The following is a 9,410-nucleotide window of genomic DNA, read 5'->3' as shown; positions in this document are numbered from 1 at the left end:
AGCCTCCCACTCGGGGGCTTAGCTGCAGTCTAGTGCTCGCCTAAGTTCGAAAAATCCTACCGAGTGGTGAGCAACCCTCCCACTCGGGGGCTTAGCTGCAGTCCAGTACTCGCCTAAGTTTGAAAAATCCTACCGAGTGGTGAGCAACCCTCCCACTCGGGGGCTTAGCTGGAGTCCAGTACTCGCCTAAGTTTGAAAAATCCTACCAAGTGGTGAGCAACCCTCCCACTCGGGGGCTTAGCTGCAGTCCAGTCCTCGCCTAAGTTTGAAAAATCCTACCGAGTGGTGAGCAACCCTCCCACTCGGGGGCTTAGCTGCAGTCCAGTACTCGCCTAAGTTTGAAAAATCCTACCGAGTGGTGAGCAACCCTCCCACTCGGGGGCTTAGCTGTAGTCAAGTACTTGCCTAAGTTTGAAAAATCCTACCGAGTGGTGAGCAAGCCTCCCACTCGGGGGCTTAGCTGTAGTCAAGTACTCGCCCAAGTTTGAAAAATCCTACCGAGTTATGAGCAAGCCTCCCACTCGGGGGCTTAGCTGCAGTCCAGTACTCGCCTAAGTTTGAAAAATCCTACCGAGTGGTCAGCAACCCTCCCAATCGTGGGCTTAGCTGCAGTCCAGTACTCGCCTAAGTTTGAAAAATCCTACCGAGTGGTGAGCAATCCTCCCACTCGGGGGCTTAGCTGCAGTCCAGTACTCCGCTAAGTTTGAAAAATCCTACCGAGTGGTGAGCAACCCTCCCACTCGGGGGCTTACCTGCAGTCCAGTACTCGCCTATGTTTGAAAAATCCTACCGAGTGGTGAGCAACCCTCCCACTCGGGGGCTTAGCTGCAGTCCAGTACTCGCCTAAGTTTGAAAAATCCTACCGAGTGATGAGCAAGCCTCTCAGTCGGGGGCTTAGCTACAGTCCAGTGCTCGCCTAAGTTCGAAAAATTCTACCGAGTGGTGATCAACCCTCCCACTCGGGGGTTTAGCTATAGTCCAGTACTCGCCTAAGTTTGAAAAATCCTACCGAGTGGTGAGCAACCCTCCCACTCGGGGGCTTAGCTGCAGTCCAGTACTCGCCTAAGTTTGAAAAATCCTACCGAGTGGTGAGCAACCCTCCCACTCGGGGGCTTAGCTGCAGTCAAGTACTCGCCTAAGTTTGAAAAATCCTACCGAGTGGTGAGCAACCCTCCCACTCGGGGGCTTAGCTGCAGTCCAGTACTCGCCTAAGTTTGAAAAATCCTACCGAGTGGTGAGCAACCCTCCCACTCGGGGGCTTAGCTGTAGTCAAGTACTTGCCTAAGTTTGAAAAATCCTACCGAGTGGTGAGCAAGCCTCCCACTCGGGGGCTTAGCTGCAGTCCAGTACTCGCCTAAGTTTGAAAAATCCTACCGAGTGATGAGCAAGCCTCCCACTCGGGGGCTTAACTGCAGTCCAGTACTCGCCTAAGTTTGAAAAATCCTACCGAGTGGTGAGCAATCCTCCCACTCGGGGGCTTAGCTGCAGTCCAGTACTCCGCTAAGTTTGAAAAATCCTACCGAGTGGTGAGCAACCCTCCCACTCGGGGGCTTACCTGCAGTCTAGTGCTCGCCTATGTTTGAAAAATCCTACCGAGTGGTGAGCAACCCTCCCACTCGGGGGCTTAGCTGCAGTCCAGTACTCGCCTAAGTTTGAAAAATCCTGCTGAGTGGTCAGCAACCCTCCCACTCGGGGGCTTAGCTGCAGTCCAGTACTCGCCTAAGTTTGCAAAATCCTATCGAGTGCTGAGCAACCCTGCCACCCGGGGGCTTAGCTGCAGTCCAGTACTCGCCTAAGTTTGATAAATCCTACCGAGTGGTGAGCAACCCTATCACTCGGGGGCTTAGCTGCAGTCCAGTACTCGCCTAAGTTTGAAAAATCCTACCGAGTGATGAGCAAGCCTCCCACTCGGGGGCTTACCTGCAGTCTAGTACTCGCCTATGTTTGAAAAATCCTACCGAGTGGTGAGCAACCCTCCCACTCGGGGGCTTAGCTGCAGTCCAGTACTCGCCTAAGTTTGAAAAATCCTACCGAGTGGTGAGCAACCCTCCCACTCGGGGGCTTAGCTGTAGTCAAGTACTTGCCTAAGTTTGAAAAATCCTACCGAGTGGTGAGCAAGCCTCCCACTCGGGGGCTTAGCTGCAGTCCAGTACTCGCCTAAGTTTGAAAAATCCTACCGAGTGATGAGCAAGCCTCCCACTCGGGGGCTTAACTGCAGTCCAGTACTCGCCTAAGTTTGAAAAATCCTACCGAGTGGTGAGCAATCCTCCCACTCGGGGGCTTAGCTGCAGTCCAGTACTCCGCTAAGTTTGAAAAATCCTACCGAGTGGTGAGCAACCCTCCCACTCGGGGGCTTACCAGCAGTCTAGTACTCGCCTATGTTTGAAAAATCCTACCGAGTGGTGAGCAACCCTCCCACTCGGGGGCTTAGCTGCAGTCCAGTACTCGCCTAAGTTTGAAAAATCCTGCTGAGTGGTCAGCAACCCTCCCACTCGGGGGCTTAGCTGCAGTCCAGTACTCGCCTAAGTTTGCAAAATCCTATCGAGTGCTGAGCAACCCTGCCACCCGGGGGCTTAGCTGCAGTCCAGTACTCGCCTAAGTTTGATAAATCCTACCGAGTGGTGAGCAACCCTATCACTCGGGGGCTTAGCTGCAGTCCAGTACTCGCCTAAGTTTGAAAAATCCTACCGAGTGGTGAGCAACCCTCCCACTCGGGGGCTTACCTGCAGTCTAGTACTCGCCTATGTTTGAAAAATCCTACCGAGTGGTGAGCAACCCTCCCACTCGGGGGCTTAGCTGCAGTCCAGTACTCGCCTAAGTTTGAAAAATCCTGCTGAGTGGTCAGCAACCCTCCCACTCGGGGGCTTAGCTGCAGTCCAGTACTCGCCTAAGTTTGCAAAATCCTATCGAGTGCTGAGCAAGCCTCCCACTCGGGGGCTTAACTGCAGTCCAGTACTCGCCTAAGTTTGAAAAATCCTACCGAGTGGTGAGCTATCCTCCCACTCGGGGGCTTAGCTGCAGTCCAGTACTCCGCTAAGTTTGAAAAATCCTACCGAGTGGTGAGCAACCCTCCCACTCGGGGGCTTACCTGCAGTCTAGTACTCGCCTATGTTTGAAAAATCCTACCGAGTGGTGAGCAACCCTCCCACTCGGGGGCTTAGCTGCAGTCCAGTACTCGCCTAAGTTTGAAAAATCCTGCTGAGTGGTCAGCAACCCTCCCACTCGGGGGCTTAGCTGCAGTCCAGTACTCGCCTAAGTTTGCAAAATCCTATCGAGTGCTGAGCAACCCTGCCACCCGGGGGCTTATCTGCAGTCCAGTACTCGCCTAAGTTTGAAAAATCCTACCGAGTGATGAGCAAGCCTCTCAGTCGGGGGCTTAGCTACAGTCCAGTACTCGCCTAAGTTTGAAAAATCCTACCGAGTGATGAGCAAGCCTCCCACTCGGGGGCTTACCTGCAGTCTAGTACTCGCCTATGTTTGAAAAATCCTACCGAGTGGTGAGCAACCCTATCACTCGGGGGCTTAGCTGCAGTCCAGTACTCGCCTAAGTTTGATAAATCCTACCGAGTGGTGAGCAACCCTCCCACTCGGGGGCTTAGCTGCAGTCCAGTACTCGCCTAAGTTTGAAAAATCCTGCCGAGTGGTGAGCAACCCTCCCACTCGGGGGCTTAGCTGCAGTCCAGTACTCGCCTAAGTTTGCAAAATCCTATCGAGTGCTGAGCAACCCTGCCACCCGGGGGCTTAGCTGCAGTCCAGTACTCGCCTAAGTTTGATAAATCCTACCGAGTGGTGAGCAACCCTATCACTCGGGGGCTTAGCTGCAGTCCAGTACTCGCCTAAGTTTGAAAAATCCTACCGAGTGATGAGCAAGCCTCTCAGTCGGGGGCTTAGCTGCAGTCCATTGCTCGCCTAAGTTCGAAAAATCCTACCGAGTGATGAGCAAGCCTCCCACTCGGGGGCTTAGCTGCAGTCCAGTGCTCGCCTAAGTTCGAAAAATCCTACCGAGTGGTGAGCAACCCTCCCACTCGGGGGCTTAGCTGCAGTCCAGTACTCGCCTAAGTTTGAAAAATCCTACCGAGTGGTGAGCAACCCTCCCACTCGGGGGCTTAGCTGGAGTCCAGTACTCGCCTAAGTTTGAAAAATCCTACCAAGTGGTGAGCAACCCTCCCACTCGGGGGCTTAGCTGCAGTCCAGTCCTCGCCTAAGTTTGAAAAATCCTACCGAGTGGTGAGCAACCCTCCCACTCGGGGGCTTAGCTGCAGTCCAGTACTCGCCTAAGTTTGAAAAATCCTACCGAGTGGTGAGCAACCCTCCCACTCGGGGGCTTAGCTGTAGTCAAGTACTTGCCTAAGTTTGAAAAATCCTACCGAGTGGTGAGCAAGCCTCCCACTCGGGGGCTTAGCTGTAGTCAAGTACTCGCCCAAGTTTGAAAAATCCTACCGAGTGATGAGCAAGCCTCCCACTCGGGGGCTTAGCTGCAGTCCAGTACTCGCCTAAGTTTGAAAAATCCTACCGAGTGGTCAGCAACCCTCCCAATCGTGGGCTTAGCTGCAGTCCAGTACACGCCTAAGTTTGAAAAATCCTACCGAGTGGTGAGCAATCCTCCCACTCGGGGGCTTAGCTGCAGTCCAGTACTCCGCTAAGTTTGAAAAATCCTACCGAGTGGTGAGCAACCCTCCCACTCGGGGGCTTACCTGCAGTCCAGTACTCGCCTATGTTTGAAAAATCCTACCGAGTGGTGAGCAACCCTCCCACTCGGGGGCTTAGCTGCAGTCCAGTACTCGCCTAAGTTTGAAAAATCCTACCGAGTGATGAGCAAGCCTCTCAGTCGGGGGCTTAGATACAGTCCAGTGCTCGCCTAAGTTCGAAAAATTCTACCGAGTGGTGATCAACCCTCCCACTCGGGGGCTTAGCTGTAGTCCAGTACTCGCCTAAGTTTGAAAAATCCTACCGAGTGGTGAGCAACCCTCCCACTCGGGGGTTTAGCTGCAGTCCAGTACTCGCCTAAGTTTGAAAAATCCTACCGAGTGGTGAGCAACCCTCCCACTCGGGGGCTTAGCTGCAGTCCAGTACTCGCCTAAGTTTGAAAAATCCTACCGAGTGGTGAGCAACCCTCCCACTCGGGGGCTTACCTGCAGTCCAGTACTCGCCTATGTTTGAAAAATCCTACCGAGTGGTGAGCAACCCTCCCACTCGGGGGCTTAGCTGCAGTCCAGTACTCGCCTAAGTTTGAAAAATCCTACCGAGTGGTGAGCAACCCTCCCACTCGGGGGCTTAGCTGCAGTCCAGTCCTCGCCTAAGTTTGAAAAATCCTACCGAGTGGTGAGCAACCCTCCCACTCGGGGGCTTAGCTGTAGTCCAGTACTCGCCTAAGTTTGAAAAATCCTACCGAGTGGTGAGCAACCCTCCCACTCGGGGGCTTAGCTATAGTCAAGTACTTGCCTAAGTTTGAAAAATCCTACCGAGTGGTGAGCAAGCCTCCCACTCGGGGGCTTAGCTGTAGTCAAGTACTCGCCCAAGTTTGAAAAATCCTACCGAGTGATGAGCAAGCCTCCCACTCGGGGGCTTAGCTGCAGTCCAGTACTCGCCTAAGTTTGAAAAATCCTACCGAGTGGTGAGCAACCCTCCCACTCGGGGGCTTAGCTGCAGTCCAGTACTCGCCTAAGTTTGAAAAATCCTACCGAGTGGTGAGCAACCCTCCCACTCGGGGGCTTAGCTGCAGTCCAGTACTCGCCTAAGTTTGAAAAATCCTACCGAGTGGTGAGCAACCCTCCCACTCGGGGGCTTAGCTGCAGTCTAGTACTCGCCTAAGTTTGAAAAATCCTACCGAGTGGTGAGCAACCCTCCCACTCGGGGGCTTAGCTGTAGTCAAGTACTTGCCTAAGTTTGAAAAATCCTACCCAGTGGTGAGCAAGCCTCCCACTCGGGGGCTTAGCTGCAGTCCAGTACTCGCCTAAGTTTGAAAAATCCTACCGAGTGATGAGCAAGCCTCCCACTCGGGGGCTTAACTGCAGTCCAGTACTCGCCTAAGTTTGAAAAATCCTACCGAGTGGTGAGCAATCCTCCCACTCGGGGGCTTAGCTGCAGTCCAGTACTCCGCTAAGTTTGAAAAATCCTACCGAGTGGTGAGCAACCCTCCCACTCGGGGGCTTACCTGCAGTCCAGTACTCGCCTATGTTTGAAAAATCCTACCGAGTGGTGAGCAACCCTCCCACTCGGGGGCTTAGCTGCAGTCCAGTACTCGCCTAAGTTTGAAAAATCCTACCGAGTGGTGAGCAACCCTCCCACTCGGGGGCTTAGCTGCAGTCCAGTCCTCGCCTAAGTTTGAAAAATCCTACCGAGTGGTGAGCAACCCTCCCACTCGGGGGCTTAGCTGTAGTCCAGTACTCGCCTAAGTTTGAAAAATCCTACCGAGTGGTGAGCAACCCTCCCACTCGGGGGCTTAGCTATAGTCAAGTACTTGCCTAAGTTTGAAAAATCCTACCGAGTGGTGAGCAAGCCTCCCACTCGGGGGCTTAGCTGTAGTCAAGTACTCCCCCAAGTTTGAAAAATCCTACCGAGTGATGAGCAAGCCTCCCACTCGGGGGCTTAGCTGCAGTCCAGTACTCGCCTAAGTTTGAAAAATCCTACCGAGTGGTGAGCAACCCTCCCACTCGGGGGCTTAGCTGCAGTCCAGTACTTGCCTAAGTTTGAAAAATCCTACCGAGTGGTGAGCAACCCTCCCACTCGGGGGCTTAGCTGCAGTCCAGTACTCGCCTAAGTTTGACAAATCCTACCGAGTGGTGAGCAACCCTCCCACTCGGGGGCTTAGCTACAGTCCAGTACTCGCCTAAGTTTGAAAAATCCTACCGAGTGATGAGCAAGCCTCTCAGTCGGGGGCTTAGCTACAGTCCAGTGCTCGCCTAAGTTCGAAAAATCCTACCGAGTGGTGAGCAACCCTCCCACTCGGGGGCTTAGCTGTAGTCCAGTCCTCGCGTAAGTTTGAAAAATCCTACCGACTGGTGAGCAACCCTCCCACTCGGGGGCTTAGCTGTAGTCCAGTACTCGCCTAAGTTTGAAAAATCCTACCGAGTGGTGAGCAACCCTCCCACTCGGGGGCTTAGCTGCAGTCCAGTACTCGCCTAAGTTTGAAAAATCCTGCAGAGTGGTCAGCAACCCTCCCACTCGGGGGCTTAGCTGCAGTCCAGTACTCGCCTAAGTTTGCAAAATCCTACCGAGTGCTGAGCAACCCTGCCACCCGGGGGCTTAGCTGCAATCCAGTACTCGCCTAAGTTTGATAAATCCTACCGAGTGGTGAGCAACCCTATCACTCGGGGGCTTAGCTGCAGTCCAGTACTCACCTAAGTTTGAAAAATCCTACCGAGTGATGAGCAAGCCTCTCAGTCGGGGGCTTAGCTGCAGTCCATTGCTCGCCTAAGTTCGAAAAATCCTACCGAGTGATGAGCAAGCCTCCCACTCGGGGGCTTAGCTGCAGTCCAGTGCTCGCCTAAGTTCGAAAAATCCTACCGAGTGGTGAGCAACCCTCCCACTCGGGGGCTTAGCTGCAGTCCAGTACTCGCCTAAGTTTGAAAAATCCTACCGAGTGGTGAGCAACCCTCCCACTCGGGGGCTTAGCTGGAGTCCAGTACTCGCCTAAGTTTGAAAAATCCTACCAAGTGGTGAGCAACCCTCCCACTCGGGGGCTTAGCTGCAGTCCAGTCCTCGCCTAAGTTTGAAAAATCCTACCGAGTCTTGAGCAACCCTCCCACTCGGGGGCTTAGCTGCAGTCCAGTACTCGCCTAAGTTTGAAAAATCCTACCGAGTGGTGAGCAACCCTCCCACTCGGGGGCTTAGCTGTAGTCAAGTACTTGCCTAAGTTTGAAAAATCCTACCGAGTGGTGAGCAAGCCTCCCACTCGGGGGCTTAGCTGTAGTCAAGTACTCGCCCAAGTTTGAAAAATCCTACCGAGTGATGAGCAAGCCTCCCACTCGGGGGCTTAGCTGCAGTCCAGTACTCGCCTAAGTTTGAAAAATCCTACCGAGTGGTCAGCAACCCTCCCAATCGTGGGCTTAGCTGCAGTCCAGTACTCGCCTAAGTTTGAAAAATCCTACCGAGTGGTGAGCAATCCTCCCACTCGGGGGCTTAGCTGCAGTCCAGTACTCCGCTAAGTTTGAAAAATCCTACCGAGTGGTGAGCAACCCTCCCACTCGGGGGCTTACCTGCAGTCTAGTACTCGCCTATGTTTGAAAAATCCTACCGAGTGGTGAGCAACCCTCCCACTCGGGGGCTTAGCTGCAGTCCAGTACTCGCCTAAGTTTGAAAAATCCTACCGAGTGATGAGCAAGCCTCTCAGTCGGGGGCTTAGCTACAGTCCAGTGCTCGCCTAAGTTCGAAAAATTCTACCGAGTGGTGAGCAACCCTCCCACTCGGGGGCTTAGCTGTAGTCCAGTACTCGCCTAAGTTTGAAAAATCCTACCGAGTGGTGAGCAACCCTCCCACTCGGGGGCTTAGCTGTAGTCCAGTACTCGCCTAAGTTTGAAAAATCCTACCGAGTGGTGAGCAACCCTCCCACTCGGGGGCTTAGCTGCAGTCCAGTACTTGCCTAAGTTTGAAAAATCCTACCGAGTGGTGAGCAACCCTCCCACTCGGGGGCTTAGCTGCAGTCCAGTACTCGCCTAAGTTTGAAAAATCCTACCGAGTGGTGAGCAACCCTCCCACTCGGGGGCTTAGCTGTAGTCAAGTACTTGCCTAAGTTTGAAAAATCCTACCGAGTGGTGAGCAAGCCTCCCACTCGGGGGCTTAGCTGTAGTCAAGTACTCGCCCAAGTTTGAAAAATCCTACCGAGTGATGAGCAAGCCTCCCACTCGGGGGCTTAGCTGCAGTCCAGTACTCGCCTAAGTTTGAAAAATCCTACCGAGTGGTGAGCAACCCTCCCACTCGGGGGCTTAGCTGCAGTCCAGTACTCGCCTAAGTTTGAAAAATCCTACCGAGTGATGAGCAAGCCTCTCAGTCGGGGGCTTAGCTACAGTCCAGTGCTCGCCTAAGTTCGAAAAATTCTACCGAGTGGTGAGCAACCCTCCCACTCGGGGGCTTAGCTGTAGTCCAGTACTCGCCTAAGTTTGAAAAATCCTACCGAGTGGTGAGCAACCCTCCCACTCGGGGGCTTAGCTGTAGTCCAGTACTCGCCTAAGTTTGAAAAATCCTACCGAGTGGTGAGCAACCCTCCCACTCGGGGGCTTAGCTGCAGTCCAGTACTTGCCTAAGTTTGAAAAATCCTACCGAGTGGTGAGCAACCCTCCCACTCGGGGGCTTAGCTGCAGTCCAGTACTCGCCTAAGTTTGAAAAATCCTACCGAGTGGTGAGCAACCCTCCCACTCGGGGGCTTAGCTGTAGTCAAGTACTTGCCTAAGTTTGAAAAATCCTACCGAGTG

The sequence above is a fragment of the Aegilops tauschii genome, chromosome 1 (genome assembly GCF_002575655.3).
Source record: "Aegilops tauschii subsp. strangulata cultivar AL8/78 chromosome 1, Aet v6.0, whole genome shotgun sequence".
Taxonomy (NCBI): domain Eukaryota; kingdom Viridiplantae; phylum Streptophyta; class Magnoliopsida; order Poales; family Poaceae; genus Aegilops; species Aegilops tauschii.
The sequence above is the reverse complement of the archived record's forward strand: the minus strand, read 5'-3'. Positions refer to the sequence as shown.